The 19,982-nt window shown below is 32.2% G+C and overlaps 1 protein-coding gene across 2 annotated transcripts in view; it reads left to right on the forward strand.

Annotated features, from left to right (window-relative positions):
- LOC145260338 (uncharacterized) overlaps positions 1-19,982 on the forward strand; it is a 1,155,262-nt gene that overhangs the window by 806,941 nt on the left and 328,339 nt on the right. For both annotated transcript variants that reach the window (XM_080118258.1, XM_080118266.1), the window contains exon 4: positions 3,401-3,514. The gene's annotated coding sequence lies outside the window, so the exon portion shown is untranslated. The remainder of the gene's footprint in view (positions 1-3,400; positions 3,515-19,982) is intronic.

Here is a 19,982-nt window from a genome sequence, read left to right on the forward strand (position 1 = left end):
TGAAACTTAAAATCCCAGATTTTTGTCATGTACAACTTACTCATACTTATAATTTTATACGTTGCGCCACAGAAGTGGCCGAAACGTTATAGAAATAGCATTCAGGATTAGAATAGTAGTTCAAATAAACAAATGAATTTTATATCCTGCCCACAGGTCTTCGCAACATGATTGGGAACTAAAACCATGAATGGATTAACAAGTTGTACTTTAAAGTATTTTAGGGTTTAGTTTTTTTTATTTAGAACATACAGCGCCTGTCATCCATCATTCTTCTATTCTGGTATTCGCCAATGAACTTGTATTTTGACACAGATCGAGTTCAATGTTGATTAACTTACCTGACCTAATGAGAACCGGTATGTTAACTGTGATTATACTGTCATAACCTCCGTAAAGGTGCCTGTGCGTATAATTTTTTTGGCAAGAGTTGCGCAATCCACAACTAGACTTTTCCTGTGTGGCTTTGTTAAATATCAGTGGTAGGTAGAGGTTCATGACGACTGGAATCAATGACTGAATGAGCAGAACGCATATACAGCGACTAGAATTCTCAAATGGGCACCCGTCTGGCATTACTAAACTTTACTCAACTTTGGTGATCTGACGAGAACCGGTGTTTCAACGTTATTATGCGGTACACACACACACACACACACACACACACACACACACACACACACATATATATATATATATATATACACACACACATATATATATATATAGAGAGAGAGAGGGAGAGAGAGAGGGAGAGAGAGAGAGATTTAAATAGGTATTATATATCTATGCTTTCTCGAAACTTATGTAAGCTTAATAAAACTTCGTAAGCTACCTTAGGCGCTCATGTTTATATTATACTGCTTACTAAGTTATCGCTGGTTTTTTAACAAAATCCTACACATATTAATCTTATCTGTAAAAAAGAATGCGCAATCTGTGGGAAGCTGTCTTCGTTATTCTGTTTTCTCATCGCACATATCCTTTGCAGAAAAATCCAAAAACATTACTAAAGATAATAACTTGTACGCCATACTGTAATTTTTTTCTTTTCGGTTTATAATACTAGTAAAATCGAACGGCAAAGAGTCAAATGGAAGCTTAAGTTATTCTGATTCATACAGTGAATGTAGAAGACATTGACTGTGTGCGCTTCTCAATTTACGATCAACTGGAGTTGTAAGGCTTTGCAAATATTGTGTTTGTCTGTGAATCCTTATGATATTAACGGTTAGTAGGTTTCGCTTATCTCAAGATGTGGGCGTTTGGCAAGACGTCTTAACCATTGTAAAAGAAACATATGTTGGCGGTAGCAGAGAATTCATAGAATAGAATTCCTGAAGTGGCTTAAGTACGTAGAAGAGTGATTATCTTGAAGGAAAATTATACGAGTAAAGAAATAGATTGAGCATAGAAAAAGAAGACGACTAGAAGAGAAATAGAAAAATATAAAGAAAAAATAGATCAAGAGAGATCACTGAGGAGTGCGTTTTCATGTAAAACAGTTTCATTATAGCAGCTAAATTATTATACTAAATAAAAGATGAAAAATTTAAATTAAATAAAACTTTCTTAAATCATCAAATAAATAAGAAAAATGAACTCTTTAGGCTATAGCATATCGAAGCCTAATAATTCTCGTCAAAGAAGAAAAAATACGTTTATATACAAAGAACAGGCACGAGGACATTAGTTTGGAAAATAAATAAGGGTACACGCTATGTATTTAGAAGCAGAAATGATAGGGATAACACCAATAGATAGGGCATATTAGGACATATAAAAATAATAGGGAACAATAAGGAGATATATAGAAAAAAATGTAAACTTACATTCAACATACCGTAAAAAATACGAACATTTTCTCTGTTGATTTGGTGAGTCATTAAAGTTTATTAAACTTTGACTTTCTATCCCTTATTCTCTTTATATATGTATGTAAGTACGCCGCGGTTGTATACATATTCACGTAAATGATAAAGACTTTTTCTCTTTTTGCATGAATTAAGTCACGTATTTTGACGAAAGACATCTTGTATATATATATATATATATATATATATATATATATATATATATATATATATATATATATATATATATATATATATATAATTTTAATGATTAAAGTTAAATTCTGTAAATCAATATAAATACACATATATTTATGTTAAGAATTTACTCTTTAAAACAAAGAATATATTGAGAAAACTTAGAGAAGAATTATGTTTATTTCCTTAATCCATGGATTTTCAATAATGGCACATATCATCTAAGGAAATGAAATGCAATCAGCAAAATGTTTAGCTGTGAATAAACTATGAATTTTCCTTTTCAGCACATATAATGAACATGTGATTTGAACGGTGAATAAGAGTCATAGAAAAATGGATTTCATACAACATGGGACGTCAATTATCTGTGACTTATCTCATATATATATATATATATATATATATATATATATATATATATATACTTAAATTTATGAAGCACAATGTAACTAAAGAGCATACATAAATAAATGACAAAAGACTATATTCCAAATTTCAAGATGTTGACCATCTTGCAGATTTTTTTCATCAAGTACTTTGAAACGTACAGTGAAAATGCTTAGAACATACTTAAAAAATAAACGGTAAGAGGATCAATATCTTGACATTTTGAATATAGACTACTGTCATTAATATATATATATATATATATATATATATATATATATATATATATATATATATATATATATAAAAACATTAAATGTTTGAAACGGTTTCATTGTAAGCAGCTGATGATCCTAGTTTTCTATTTAGCAATTAAAGTTATGTTTTTTTTCATTATTAACTTGTTTACTTTTCTTTTATAATAAGATATTTTCTAGCAAAAATCGACTCATGCAATAGATTTTATTTTTTTTTTTTAAGGAATTTAAACTGTATTTTTATTTTTAAATAATGTATTTTAGTATATTTTTTATAAAATCCTTAAACTTGTTTAAACTATATACATATATATATATATATATATATATATATATATATATATATATATATATATATATATATATATATATATATATATATATGAGAGAGAGAGAGAGAGAGATGGGGAGGAGAAGTAAAAGCCAATTTAACTTCTGCAATTTCTTGGTAGTCTAACTCGAAAAAATCTGATGTCGCACAATTTTCGTATGACGTAACTGCATAACAAACGGAAACGTAACCTTTTAATATATAACAGAGTAAATGTTATTGGATTATAATAAGTTTTGAGAAATGTTTGAGCTACAAATCAGAATTTTTTGTTTCCATTATTAGAAAATAGTATTGCTCACATTAAGCAGAAATTTATAACATTCATTGTCAATGGTTCTTACATATATTACGTTATTTTGTATTCGCAGATATGAGGCGAAACTAAAAGACTGTGCGCTTAAAATGCGATTATTGCTGTCTCTACCGGAATGCCCTGGATATTTAGACCTCGGTTCTTCGGCAGAAAACAGGTGGACAGTAAGGTAATCTTTTATCATTTCTTTCCAGTTGTGTCCATTAATATCATAAATACAGGGTGTCGCATTTTTATGGGTCGTGTGTCCATTTACACCTGCCTTATAAGTATGTTCCTTTTTTATTTTATTTTATTGCCTTTTTTAGCTTAGAAAATATGAAACGATATATGTCGGTATCGTGAATAGTATAGTCAATTTTATTAACAGTATATAGTCAGTCATTTATTATTTTCTAACAATATTGCAATGATTTTTTATAATATTAATTCGTCTTATACCAGACATAATTTTTTTAATGTTTATAGTTTTGGAGGAGGTAAAATGATGGCTTTAGGTAAAAACGGCTGTTTTAAGATGAGTAACACACCAGAAGTAATCCAGATTATGCTAGGAAAATTAAATACACACATCTGAATCTCTTGAATGAGAGAATAAAATCAGTATTATATACAAACCAACATACACTATACCCCGGTAATACATTTTTTTTAATTGACTTTAGTCGAAGACATTTTTTGATTTAATTATCATTGATATATGTAATAACTTTACTTATAGATACACTGAATAGAGAAATACTTCAATTAATAGAAAGCTGGGGTGGGTTTCCTATTTTATGTTACCGACTAACCGAGTATATAGCGCGTCAATGTCTGAGATTGCATCCTTATTTTTAATGATGCTACGTCATTCTTACATGTTTTGAATTCTGAAACATTAGTAATTCTTTTACTATATTCATTTTTGTATAGCTTGGATGATAAAGACCGCTATCCAACAGTTTATTTTCACTTTTTATCAGTATATACCTCTCTCTCTCTCTTTCTTTCTTATTCTCTCTCTCTCTTTATATATATATATATATATATATATATATATATATATAATCTTTCTCTCTCTTCATATGTGCTTCCCTTGTGTTTCTCTTCCTGCTGTCATTTTGCTACTGCCACTTCGCTACCATTTCATTATATGTAATGTTTTAAAAATTAAAAAATCTTACAATTTCGGGACAGAAACTTTTATGTAACTTTTTCGGAAGCAAAATCGTTGAAAAAAAAAGCAAACGTGTGTAGAATAAAATAAGAAACATTTTTTACTAGCTTGTCGTCCGGTGTTGTTCGATCATTCTATATTCCAGTACATTCATCGTCAAGCCCAAACATCAGCTAACGATATTGTAAACAAACGCAAACGGAATTTAATTATCATTATTATTGTTTTATTTCTATTGTTTTATTTTTTTGCGAATTTTTTTATCGTGTAAATCATTTCTCGTAATAAATAATAATCAATAAATGATTGATCTTATAATAATACATATGCAATCTTCATACGCTAAAATATGATATTTTAATTTATTGTACAACCGGGCTACGCCGGACAGTCAGCTAGTTAGGACTTAAAAAAATGCATAAAACATAAAAAAAATAATAGGCAATATATAAATATTTGCATGTGGGAAAACTCTTGTTGAACACTGAAGAAACTAACGCCAATCAGGTTTGAACCCCTCATTGGATCCTAACATAAGGGTTTTCAGATCATACAGGTAGGGTGTTAAAACAAAAACATGCAACCTGACTTGAATATTACTGATTCCAGTAATCTCTATTAAAAGTAGACGTTTGTATGATGTTCTCATTCAACAGTCATTCCATCCTCCTTGACTATTCATGATTATTTTCAGTGGAGTTTTCAAGCGAGTCTGTATCAATGTTTGCTCACCAACAAGAACAAGTTTTGTTTACTGAAATATGAGTGGCATCAGAAGCAGAAGCAGAAAGATCATCATCATTATTCTTACCATAGTAGTATTATTAGTAGTAGTTATTAGGTGTCCTCGCATAAATCATTATCAGAGATTGGTCATTAAAAGTAACCGGTGATGTTCTCTTAAGTCTGTGTGACAAAAAGTCTACCCGGACTTTCGGTGCTCTCTACCTCTTTCTGTATCTTTAACAAAAACATTTGGGTTATCGAAATAGCTGCTTACAATCCATTTCTCGCTGGTAACGCTAAGTCTTTACTCGAATTTAAATGACAATAAGCTTCTCCATGATTCTTTGTGCACTGTACTCTTCCCGTAGATGTTTTACTTCTGTTACAGTTTTCATGCATCGTACGTCTTCGTGGTTTTGGTGCGTTGGTAGCAGCATTCAATAATAATAATAATAATAATAATAATAATAATAATTACTAGAAAGCTTTCTACTCTAATACCTTCTTTCATCGAACAGCTAGACTTTGGAGTTCCCTTCCTGTTATCTGCTTCCCTGACTGTAGTGATATGTAGAAGTATTTATATAATATAGATCTCAACAGGGAAGGGGTGTGATTTTGTTGCTAAGTGCTTAATCTCTTGATCGCTGTTTTTTTTTCAAATCTCAATTTCTGCATCTTTTTCCACATCATCCCACCGTGAGAGGGAGATAAATAACTTCACTTACAACGACATTGATATTCTGTAAAACAAAACGATCAAACCAACCGTTACAATTTTTCTGCAAATCATATTGTTTTACTTGAACTGAAATCTGATGTGGTCTTGTATCCATTAGTGTTTTACGTGAGTATTATTGTTTTGTGTATAAAAGACAAGCTTTAAAAATGGATACGTTATAGACTTGTTCCTGGTGAGGAAAACGGTTAATACTTGAATAAATAAGCGCCACGTGTATTAGCCTTGTTCATCTGGATCATAAGTTTAACGCGGAATCTTGCAAAGCTTTTTCTGCAACACAATAAACACAATATGTAATACTTACACGATGGTGAAGTTGGCGGAATGAGAATTTCAGTTTAGCTTTTTTCTATTCACCGATGTATAATAAAAGTCAATTTAGTCGACGTTGCGGGAGACTTCAAAGCAAGAACACAACATCTGTGGGCGATAAACTGTTGTCTAGTCAGACGGATCCAAACAATAATAAGCTGTATACGAACAAAAACGCTGTCGATTAGTAATTGTGCTAATGGTTGTGTGGTTAATCTAATTGCATTAATTGTAATTCATGGAAAAAATAGAAAACTCTGTAAACGAGGACGGATAAATAAAAAAAACTGATATTACAAGAAAGACACAATTTCTAATGTAGACGAGCAACAACCGCATTTTTACAAACTCTGATCACTCAATTGAGATAAGAATTAGCTCTACAAATTTCAAACATATGTTTACTACGTGATCTGAAAACAAACCTAATATTGTTATAAATATATTAACAAAAAGTTAGAGGATAAAATATAATAGAATCAATATTACATAAAATCTAAAAGGAAAAAGATGTACAAAAACAAAAAAGTAAGGAGAAAACGATAGCACACTATGAAGAAAGATGACTTGAAGGAAAGTATAGAAGAGGAAAAGAAATAAAATACGAAACACAAAAGTAGAAGTTGATTGGCCGGTTAACATCTATTCAGAAATTACGCACTATATTTGCCGGAAGTTTTAAGAAATTAAAAATTACATGGCGTTGTCTATTCCTCCATTCAGTAAAAATACCCTGAAATAATGCTTATATATTCTATTACATATGTTATATATTAGCATTGCCGGGCATTGCCAAGTGACCGAGTTGATGATTATTATTATTATTATTATTATTATTATTATTATTATTATTATTGTTGTTGATGATGATGATGATGATGATGATGATGATGATGAAGAAGAAGAAGAAGAAATCTAGATGTTATGAAATAGGAAACACTCAGAGAAAGAAATGTTAGAAAATTAAAATAATTACTTCGAGACATTTGGGATTTGAGAAAATAAAATGTCGGCTACATGTGTATCAGAAATTTTAACTTGGTAAAATTGAATTTGGATACAAACAGTGGCCGTTCTAGTGGCCTGAGTGTTGACGTCAGGGAATCAAACAAAGGATGAGTTTGATTTTATATACAAGTAGAGTATGTTAGAGGGTAAGATAGAGTAAGTCAGCCGGAGAAAAGACCAGTTAGAGGGTTAGATTTGATAGTGATAGATACATTTAGTTGGGAAGACAACGGGGTGTAATCACCCAAGAGAGACAGCGTCAAACGAGTGAAAGCTATTTGGTTGTCATGAGTTTCGGGGGAGAAAATAGTTTGCATTTCCTGGAGCACGTCGAAAACGATACGTCGATACGTCAATCGGCTGCGACTACAAAAGGAAATGTTCTACCTTTGACTGTTGCCAAGTAGAAAAATATGTGTTTTCGTTCTGTAAAGAACGGTTTATAAACTGTTATATGTTCCGCGGGAACTTTATTCACATGGATAATGATTATGTGTAAACAGTCACACCCAAACATCCACAAACACACGCACGAGACAGCATAATGTATACTAGACGATCATGCGTATTGGCATACATACACTCAATACACTAGAGAAGTTCACAGGCGAACAGAAATATTAACATATACACAGGTAATATATAATTTGTATATAACAGCTATTAACAGTTCATATTTTTATAAATAAAATGACAAAGGAACAGTCACAAATGGATAAGAGTAAAAACAAAAACAAAATAAAAGTAACAACCGAAGACGTAAAAAATACTAAAAAGTAACGAAACAAAAATAACGGACAAAAAATAACAGACCAGTAAACAAATGGTCTTTAAAAAAGAGAACTAACTAGTAAGATGAAAAATGTGTTAATGGTTAATATAAATGAGGAAACTATAATGTATGCGTGTCTAACGCATTAATTCTTTGAGGTTATTTGCCCTACAAACATTAAAGTCGATATCCTTTCTATCAGATCAAGTTACAGTCATATTTATCCTTTTTTTCTTAAGATAGGTTAAGAAAAATTAATATGCTTGCACTTAAACTTAGTTTACTTTTGAGTTAAAATCATGATTATATTGCCAGTACAAGATTGGGCAGAAGTTAGATTGCATACCTCCGTCTGATATATATATATATATATATATATATATATATTAGTGCCGCCACAAAGAAAATCCGCATTTGTCATGTTTTTCAAAAACCGTAAATTTAAGCAAAATTGTTTAAACAACATATACCTCATTTTATTCGCCTTTTTACCTGTTCATATTTGACTTTTTATTGAAGTAATTTAGTGTTCACGCTAATTTAAAAAAATAGCTTCAAATCTAGGAGGCAAAAAGCTCAGCAGCAACAAATGAGCGTTAAACCAGCTTAAATATCCACTTTTTAGTATCTGTAATCGTAAAATATCCACTTTTTCGCATCTCTAATCTTAATTGTTGTTGTTCTTATGTTATACAAGGTAACATTTAGTCCATATATCTCGAGTTCTTCTTATTGATCGTCAGGAGCTCATTAATCTCCAACTTTCTAGTTTCTCTAATCTAGAAATCGGCCGCAGATGGAAATATGATGATAAAACGGTACAAAAGCACCAAAAACACTGGCAGTGTTCGTGATGCTCCTAAAACTCGTCGTCCTAGCGTTACTTCTTACAGGGAAAACAATGCTATCAAGATTCTCAGCCTCCGAAACAGATTTAAAACAGCTCCACAAATCCAACAACAGTGTAATCTTGTTAATAAGTGCTCTCTTCTTACAGTAAGAACAGATTGAACGAATTCATTTTGCGAGGCTGTGTTGCAAGACGCAAGCCGATGATTTCTTTAAAGAACAAAAAGCGCCGTCTGGACTGCGTCAGATGCAATGAAAATCATGACTCTTCATATAGGTCGAAAATGATTTTTAGCGACGAAAGCAAGTTCGATAGGCTGGGCAGTATGGTAGGCAGTACGTCCGTCGAAGGAAGGACGAAAAATTTAATTCTAGGTGCACAGTTTAAACGCTGCAAGGCGGTAATTGTTCAATATTGGCGTGTGGCGTTATTAGTGCTAATGGTCTATGACCTATATGTCGCTTGCGAGGTGGAATTAATTCGGGTTGTTCTTTTCACGCAGACTAAGTCAAGAGAGTGTCCTCAACGTTGCAGACTGTCAAATTGCAGAAGGGCAATGCTACTAAACATTAACTAGTTCATTTTGTTCTAGTTGTTGCATTAATGTTCTCAAGTTACATTTAAACAACTATTTTCCATTGTGCGGAGGGTTTTTTTTTTGTCTTCTCGATTTGAAGTATTTTTTTCAATTGACGGGAACACTGTGATACCTCAATTAAAAGTCAAATATAAAGAGGCAAAATTATATATAGAAGTTTGACTATATAGAATAAGAAATTCATGAGCACAAAACGCCGTTCATGTTTATGGTACTACTCCCGTTTTGATAGCTATCCAAATTTTCTTTTCTTTTTTTAAATAGGAGGCTTTACTTTTTGAACGACCCTCGAATATATAAGGAACTTTTAAAGTTAAAACTTCAAAATAACGCAATATTTTAAACAGATTCAATAACACAAATGTCATTAATAAATATAATATTATAAAACCTCAGATAATCTATGCACGTCATCTGAAACAAATGGTATATATTTAATTCAGTAGAATATATATTACATGGTATTAACATCTAAGCATTCTTCTGAAAAAAATCCACAATAAACAATATCTCTCTTTCTCTACACGTGTTTCGTACATATTCTATTTTATCGTCTAAAATATTTCTTTTGTCTTTGTATTTGTTTCTCTCTCTCACATAATTTCTCCGTTTACCTTTCTCTAATTTCCGTGTTAAGTTTTTGATGATATACATTTGTAACATTGTCCGGGAACTAGAATGTTGTAGCCTCAGTCGCAAAAGAGTAAAAGAATAGAAAAGAACTTCAACTCGCTTTTGTTTCCTCGTTGTTACAGCCGTGACGTCACCCACGTGATCGTCTTCGCGAACGTCATCCACGCCTCTCATGTGACCTCAAACTTATTTTTTTCTCTAATTTAATCTCCTATTTAAAGCCATTATTTTTCCCTATCGGTGACGTCACTTCGCATGCATTTTCATACGCGTCCGTTCTATTTTACACATTCTCTCTGTATTTATTTATTGATGTTTACTCAGTATAATACTAGTTTTCATTTTTTTTAATTAACTGATAATTTAAAAGGTGTATTACTATTATTTGTTTTTTTATTAAATGTTAGTTAAATTTAAACCTGAACTAAAAGTTATCTATATTCTCCGTGATTTGACGGCAATGGGTTGCTATTTCATCAGCGGTTTAATATTTTATTAATGTACGTACACATGTACACAGGTATCTAAAAATGTACACTAACTTCGAATGACGATAAAACCTTTGTGTATGAATACACTGCGAAAATGAGTAGCTTCAGATACAGAAGACAAGTGTAATTGAAAAATTATATCCAAATTAATGATTAGTATTTTCCAGAATAAGATTTACAAGCGAAACAGATCATTGGAAGCCCATTTTTGTGAAGCTATGTATACATAGAAAAATGTGGGCTTTATTGGGCTCCTCAACAACATCTATGGCAACTAATTTCGCTATGTAGACCTGAAACTAAATTAATTAGGCAGCGTCTTTTCTTGTTATATCACTTGTCATAATCATGGCGTCTCAGAAAGTAGTATTCGTGTTTTACGGGCATTTTCACACTTATCTCACATCTTATGACGTACAAGTTTCTCTGTAGACATCTAAGTACAGGGTGTCCCAAATGAAGCTGATGGTTAAAAGAAATTCATAACTTTCTTAATTTTTATATTTTTATTTTATTTTTTTAGATCATCTGGAGTAACCCTTCCAAGGTCATCATGAGTCGTTACACTACTGAGGAGCGTATATTTATTGTAGAGTTTTATTTTCGGTTGAATGAGTCAATATCAGAAACTCCAAGAGAATTTCGACGAGACTACAACATAAGAAATCCCCCTACTCCCAATGCAATAAAAACTATGGTGGCTCGATTTCATGAGAAAGGGTCTGTATGTGACCTCCCTAAATCTGGTAGACCCCGTATGGCAAAAGGTGAGAATCGTCAGAGATTAGCAAATTCATCCACATCAGTAAGGAGATACAATCAAATTGTGGTCTCTCAACCAATGTGGTTCTAGCAGGATGGTGCAACGGCGCATAGGGCACGAGAAACATTAAATCTGCTCCAGGACATATTCGGCAACCGAATAATTTCTCGTGGCTTTGAGATAAATTGGCCACCCCGCTCGCCAGATCTCACATGTGTAGATTTCTTCCTTTGGAGTTACCTCAAAGAGCGGGTATACGCAAACAAACCAGCCCCAATAAATGCCCTTAAAACCAATATAGAGAAGAAAATTAGGGCCATAATTAAATGATGTGCTGGACAACACCCTGCAGAGAGCACAAGAGTGTGAAAATGAAAATGGTGGACATTTGAGTAACATCATTTTTCATAACTAAAATAAGACCGTGTGAAAACATACCCTAAATAAAGTTATGTGAATAAAATTAGAATAAGGAGACTATGATAGCTTACTATATCTCAGAAAAATCAGGGAGAGGCTCATCTACCTATATATGAAAATTAGTAAGCATAACTTAAATATTGAGGAAGTTAATCAAATTTAAAATCCGTCAGCTTCTTGTATATGAGTTTGTGAAGTGTGCAGATACAAGGTGCGTTCAATAAGTTCCCAGACTTCTTTGTACAAGCATTTAAAATTGTCATATACTCTTGAAATTAAGTATGCTTATGCTATACATTTTATGAGATGACTGACCAGTTATATGATTTCAGGTTCAAATGAACAGCTACAGCAGGAATTGGAATACACCCTACTTAATTCTGATTGTCAAAGCTGGTGAATTTTAAAAATGCAATCTGAACGCGAGGACACTTTAGAAAGAATAATATGTAATAAAATTCTGTTTTAAATTTAGAAAAATGGAACCGAATCGTATGGAATACTCCAGACTGCTTTTGGACAATCTTGAAACGAGCATAAGTTTTTGAGCCGCATGAGATTTAAGGAAGGCAATGAGTCTTTGGGGGATGATGAGAGGTGTTGGATGAGAAAACAAGTCAGAACACCAGAGTTGATTGACCAAATAAAGAATTACATAAATAAGGACCGTCGTGTCTCTATAGAGAAAATAGATACAGAGTTAGGTGTAAGTAAGGAGACTGTACACACAATTATTCGCGAGGAACTGAACATGCGAAATATTTTCTCCAAGTTTTCCCAAGGGTGCTTCGTCTTTGTCACAAACTATTTGACCAAGATGGGCCTCAAGACAGTTCCTCGCCCTAACAAACTTTGCTCCCTGCGACCTTTGATTATTCCATAAGCTCAAAGAAAACCTTAGGGGCTGTCGTTATGAGATAATTGAGGAGATAAAAGAGGCTGCGATGAGATTCATTGACGCGCTCATACAAAAAGACTTCCATAGGGCCTTCCAGAAATTGTTGGAACGGTACATTTGTATTTCAGCAGGAGGAAATTACTTCTAAAAGGGGCCAGCGTTTTATTATTATTATATCAATAAAAGTGACTATACGAAAATGTCTGGAAACTTATTAAAGACACCTTCAACATTATGTTGAAGCTGCAGTGGCAATTTTGCACATATATCAATGTATTATTTGTAGATCACAAAAACTGGCACTTGTGATACAAGTCGTGCTAAACTTATACATGAAGTCATAGACAAAAAAGGGCTGACAGCGGAGAAATATTAAAAGCAAGAATATGGCATGTATATTTAAAATGTTATTGTCTCAAAATACACTTCTTACTGTCTGCTGTACTCTGACTTTTATATATCATATATATAATTTTATATTGCTCTAGACAAGACGTGAAGCCACTTGATGTAGGGAACTAACAATGACGACATATTACTACTGATAAGACTAACAATTAGACTTTGTCTTGACAGGATCAAAGCTACTGGAATGTGAAGTTGTATTACAATTATGTAGTCACTAAACAATCGTGTCAAAAAAGCTGGAACAAAAGAAATAGGAAAAAACTCAGAAAATTCTGAAGAACACATGCGATAATAATCATTGAAGAAAACATTTTAATAAGCAACAGCATGTACGTAAAAGAGAGGTTTCAGAGAGGGGAAAAAAGATGGGGGCGAACCAAATTACGGATATGTTTACGCATTTTTATTAAGAACACTAAAATAGGACAGAGAGGAACCAACGTATGACAACAGTCCTCAATAGATGGAAATAATTTTATGTTTATAGAGATAAAAAATATTCTCAGGTCTGTGAAAGTGTTTAGACAGATATAGAAAACCAACTCTACGAGGAGCTAAAAGAGCGGTTGATCTAATATACGAACTCCAAGAAAGTTTTCATAAGGAATATGGACCAAATAGTCCCAGAGTGAAATTCTCCCTATGAGTAGAGCCACCGATGAGAATCTCAGAAAAAAAGGGGGCACGCTTACAAATAAAAGACATTACATAAGCTTTAGTTGATTAAACGAAGCCATTTTGTACACCAGTCTATAATTCATGTAGACTTCTAAATTAACGGCATAATTCAATGCATCTGAGAATGATAGGCGAGGAGCTACACTAAAATACAGTGATGTCATCAGCATAGATGATACCACATATATTACACAAGTGATAGTAGCATTCAGTATAGTTAATGACTTACAGTGTGACATTCTCTTCGTTTACACTTAAGCTTAATTAAGGTTAGCATGTGAAGATTACAGGTCAGTATTTGCAGATATAAATCAGATTTATGTTAGTTAAAAATGTAGAAAGGAAATCAGAAAAGCAGCCAATAACGATAACCGTTTCAATTAAATAAAAATATTTTAGACACTTACTTAAAAGAATGTCTTAGCGGTTAAATTATCTCACCAGCATTGAAAGGTATTTATTCTTTTACATCAATGAATACATGTATATGTGCGCACACATGTGTGTGTGTCATATGATAACATAAAATACAATAACTCATTAGATCTGTATGCAGATACTTAAGTGTTTCAAACGAAATTTTTCATGTAGACGACTATTTGGGTTGGCGCGTTAGTAGAAGAGATGTCGCTATAATGTTTGAAATAGACAAGCTCGTTATGTTGTCGATTCTTTTCGTCTCAATTATTATGGTGACGATTTATACTGAAAACTCAGTGAATTAGAGCAAAAGCTTACTTTTATATTTAGAAGCGAACACACTTGATTGGTATTCATTTATTATTCCGGAAAGCTATGCATGGTCTACGGCATAACCGCGTTGACACGCCTGTTCTCGTCAGATTACCGAAGTTAAGTAACGCTTAGCCTGGTTAGTACCAGATGGATGACCATTTGGGAATTCCGGGCGGTGTATGTGCTCTCTGCTTATCTCAGCATTGTGAATTTTCATCCTGAACATATATATATATATATAAATGTTTAGAGGTAAAAAAATTATATAACGATTTAAATAGAATGTGCGGAAATTTCTCGAGAGCTCTTTCGGCTATCATCTCTTCAGGAAAAAATTGAAAGCATATAAAACAATATTATTGACGAAATTAAAGAGCACTACGGGAGAATTTGGATGTGCCAAAAATAAGAAAGATTTAATCTGAAAATAGGGCGTTTAAAAGCGATTAAAACTTGACACAACCAGGAGAAAAAAAAACGAGGGAGAAAAGGGTCAAAGTTCCCCAAAGAGAAATGTTTTCGTTGTCCTTTTGCCGGCATAAAGGTTTTCGAACCGCAATTGAGACAGACTCCAAAATCTTTAAATGGTTTTTGGAGTTTGCTCTGTGTAACACCTCGAACCACTCCATTTTATATTTATCAGCACAGCATGGATTGCCACCCAAATCCTAGCCAATAACAGAGTCCAAGGCTACGGAAGGAGGGACTCTACCGGATCCTACCATCTCCTGTCTGATTTTAGATGGAATGTGCTTGTTTATGCGAGTTAGCAAATGAACAGATGTTCGCCCGACGTACATCCAAATTCCCCCGTAGTGCTCTTTAATTTCGCCAATAATAATATTGTTTTGTATGATATTGATTTTTCCTGACGAGATGATAACCGAAAGAGATCTCGAGAAATTTAAATTGTCTTGCCTGATTTGTCAAACCAACTTACAAATAAACAAAAGTATCATAGCTGTTTACAGCTATTTCAAAGCAACATTTATTTTAAGTTACACAATGAATCATAAAAATTATAAATGTAGATTATCATAGAAAAACTAATATTTTATATCGGAAATATTAGAATGCAATACAAGATAAACACAAAATGAGATCCCCCCTCGAGTATGAATCCTCTCCCCCAACACATCAGCTTCATCGATTGCATGTTTCGACTAGAAACCAACAAAACTAACTCTAAAGTTTCACAAATAATCAGCTTCCTAAATCAAAAATCAGGAAACACGTAAAAAGCAAAGTAGAATAATTAATCACTCTTGTGAAAATTAGATTAACCACATAAAATAATTAATTCACTGCCGCAAAGACAATTTTTTGATTTTGCAAAAGAGCATTATGTTCATAATCTGATCATTTTATTTTGATTAACGTCAATTGTCACCATTGTAATTTTATGTTGTTGAAATAATTTAACAAATGCAAATAGTCCGATAATTACATTTATGATTAATTCGTAATATATTTTACTTTAATTTTATTGTTATTTTCAGTTTATATTTTAATTATATTTATAACAGCACTAATGCTTTCATAAACGCATTAAATAATTTAAAAATTCTTATTTTCGTAAATCGTTATTAATCGACAGACATTTGATTATAGGTAAAACACTTAATTAACAAACGGAAGAATAAGCTTCGTACGATCGCATATGAATCATGGCGCAGTTAAATTAATATAAATCCTATAATCAGTTTAGATTATAAAATTATGAATAAAGATGTAACATATATCATTCATACCACGATTTGGCACAGACACGTTGTTTAAGGGATAATAAAATACAAAAATTTGATTTAAGTTATTCTTCACTCTTACGTACAGGCGATACTAATAATATAACTGAAAATAAAAGCATATTACCCCGTCGTGTCTGAGGGCATTAGAAGAGACCATCTCCGTTGATTAAATAAAGAGTCTAGTTCGAATTTTTTAAAGTTGTCTAAAATATTCTTCCTTACCTTCGGTTTCTGTATATTCTTCACTTTTCTGAATACTTTTTTTATCATTTTATTCTGTATGTTATTTATTCCAAATATTGTCCCCCAAAATCTCATTTTTATTAGAACTGGTTGTTTCATTATTGTTGTTCTTCTATTTACGTTAGTTTTAATGTTTTCACTATTCCTATTTTATTGATTGTAGAGTTGTATGTCTATCTTCCCAGCCGTTTTGTTATTTTATCGTATCTTTTGTTTTAGTTCTTCATGTTTCTGCTTTAGTTTTCCTCTAACTTAAAGTAGCATCACTAAGAAAAGACGTTGCAAACCAGTGTGACACATGCCAAGGAAATTCAAACAGATAGACAGGATGCATGAAGTTAGTGTTTAATAAGCATTCACACTTTTATAAACTCATCTTTTTGGTTTTACTGAGGATGTGGCATACAATCAGATGCAAGATATTTACCCTTATTTCATACATTCCAACTTTCTGTGTAAGTGAAATTGTTTATACATATCTTGCACTTCGTCCACAGGGTATAATCACTAGTACGATTTCTCTTAAAATTACTCGAATGAAAGAGATCTTCGTAAGATTCCAGTTTATTATAATGCCGTAGATAAGAATTTAGCCATACGGTATCTTTTCTCTTTCATTTCTGTTAAATCTAACAGTTCTTTCTTTCAAGAGGTTTTCGATTAATGTCAAGAATTCTTCGATATCAACGGATTCTTCCTTTTCTACATCTTCATCTTTTTTGTCTCCATGTGCATTCTTCTTTTCTTTCATACTCTCCCGTACTTATCATTTTATAACAGCGTAAATATACACAATTACGAACCTATATTTTCAGTCGTTTCTTTTCATTCAATAAATTCCCCATTGTATTTTGACATATCTCACGTTTCACTCAATATAGTCGTTTAATATTCCTTTATTCTTGTTTAGCATCTCTTGCGACCATTTTATTGAGTTGTTTATTCCATTAGATCGACGGATTACGATTCCCTATCGAATAAACATATGGCCATAAATATGCTGTTACAATACAGGAATCTCTACAACGCATAATATATATATATATATATATATATATATATATATATATAATAAATAGGTATATATGTATATAATACATATGTATATATGTATGTATGGATATATATATATATATATATATATATATATATATATATATATATATATATGTACATATATATTTCTACGATTTACTGGTGTAGTCGGATTTTTGCACGCACTACACACATGTATATGTAAACATATAGACACAAACTCACACACGCACTCATATATACATATGTGTGTGTGCGTGTGTGTGTGTGTGTGTGTGTGTGTGTGTGTGTGTGTGTGTGTGTGTGTGTGTGTGTGTGTGTGTACTCCTATGGATTTTTTCTGTGTATTGATATTCATATAATAAACACATTTTTCTATTTATTTGAAAAGAAAATACAACTTTGTTATTTACGGGTTGTGGAATTGCATTCATCTGCAAAAGATCTAGCTAAATTGCATATTCTTTTAAACATTCATTTTAATAAATTTCCCATTAGTTTTTTTTTTTTTTTTTTAGGTTTTCTTATGAGATGATCATCTTTAGGTAAATATTACGTGTAATTATATTTATGCAAATAGTCTGTATGATTTATACCCGTGTAATATTTGCGTAAAAAGATTATAGTAAACACAAACTAAGCGCATATATGCGTTTAAAAAATACCTACCAAACTCCTCTGTCAGTTTTTTTGTCTACGGGCAGGAAATTTTATAAGTAAGGTATTCGAAACTAAAGAAAGTTTTATTTGCGTTTTAGCCGAGGAAAATCCGTCCAAAAGTGTGAAAATTATGAAATGAAATTTTCCAGATGAATATCGAATGATGGCATTACGAATATGCATGCATAACGTAATAGCTATTGGCTCATGTTTTCATTTTTCGCCTTGCACCAAACATCTGTTCATAGCTAAGGCATTAACGTCCAAGGAAAAAGTAAATCGTAAGTTAAACGTTTTGGTTTTGATTCTCGGTTGTGGCACAGAAGTAATATTTTTTTTAATTTTTAATCATTACGATATATTGAGTCCAATATAATATAATAATAATTACGAAATCTGCATAAATTAAAATATCATATTAAAGCATATTTTGTGATCGGCGGGATTTCGGTTAGTATATATATATATATATATATATATATATATATATATATATATATATATATACATACCAGTGGTGAAAAAACCGGACTAGAGTGCTCAATGTGTAGTCAGAGCAGTATATAGGAAATTTATTACTGTGAGTCCAGAATGAGTTTACAAATTGTTTCAGCTAGAGGAAAATCCTCAAAGAGAGGAAAAAATCCAACTAGCATCGTCAGAATTCATAGATGGGCTAAGTTATAAAGTCAAATAAGAATGGAAAAATCGTAGATAAAGGGGAGTTAGAAAAGAAGGGGGAGTGGTAGGGAGAGGACGTTGGAGTTTAAAGTAGTAGGAGTGTATTAAATAAGAGAGGGTTTATAATTAAATATTAATTATGTGTAAATTCTTATATACGTTTTTTTTTAACGGTTTAAACTTAAAAGACGCTACTTTTATTGATAACGGCATAAGTAACAGTTAATTTAAAGGATCACCATGGCAACAGGTTGGAGAGTTAATGTTAGTGAAGGAACGGGTTGAAAATGGGGTTTAAAGTGATTTAGCCGGGCGGGGAGAGATTGAAAGATAACTAACCACTATCTACTACTTACCCGAAACAACATCACCCCAATTATTAGCTGGGAAAGTCATATTAAAATTGTGCATTATTACAATGCGGTACAGTCGTAAGCACTAAGATTTTCTATATCAATTTTTCATTATATCGCCATGACGTGTATTAATAATTAATTAGTTAATTTTATGTTACTTTAATTCAAGTCATGTTTCTCATTTACGCCGTTTTTCTATCGCTAAGCTCCTCTCTTCTTCTCTCTGTAACATGCTAAATAAACAATTAAATAATTCAGTGCCACGCACTTAAACAATTTTAATTTCCAACCAAGATTAAATACCATGTTGCAACACTGCAAATGTTAACAGACACGCAAATAAATAATTAAATTTATCCAAATAACAAACATTAGAAAATGCTTATTAGCTAGTCAATATTTGGTATCAGACCTGACCGAATGGTTAATAATAGGCATAGACCGATTCATACCATCGAAAAAATTCCAACAAAAACTCAACAGCCAGCCATGGTTCTCCCCAGAATGTGCTGCTGCCATCGCACACAGAAATCACTTTTTCCATAGCTACCAACGTAATAGATGGACTGTGATTAAAGCTGCTTCCAGGACTGCAAGCAACCACTGTAAAAGAATAATAAAAATGCAAATACACTGTGACTAGAGCTGCTTTCAGGACTACCAGCAACCACTGTAAAAGAGTAATAAAAAATGCAAGAGAGCTATATGCTCAGTCTGTTAA

Source organism: Euprymna scolopes, chromosome 3, assembly GCF_053919585.1.
Source record: "Euprymna scolopes isolate OS-2025 chromosome 3, ASM5391958v1, whole genome shotgun sequence".
NCBI lineage: Eukaryota > Metazoa > Mollusca > Cephalopoda > Sepiida > Sepiolidae > Euprymna > Euprymna scolopes.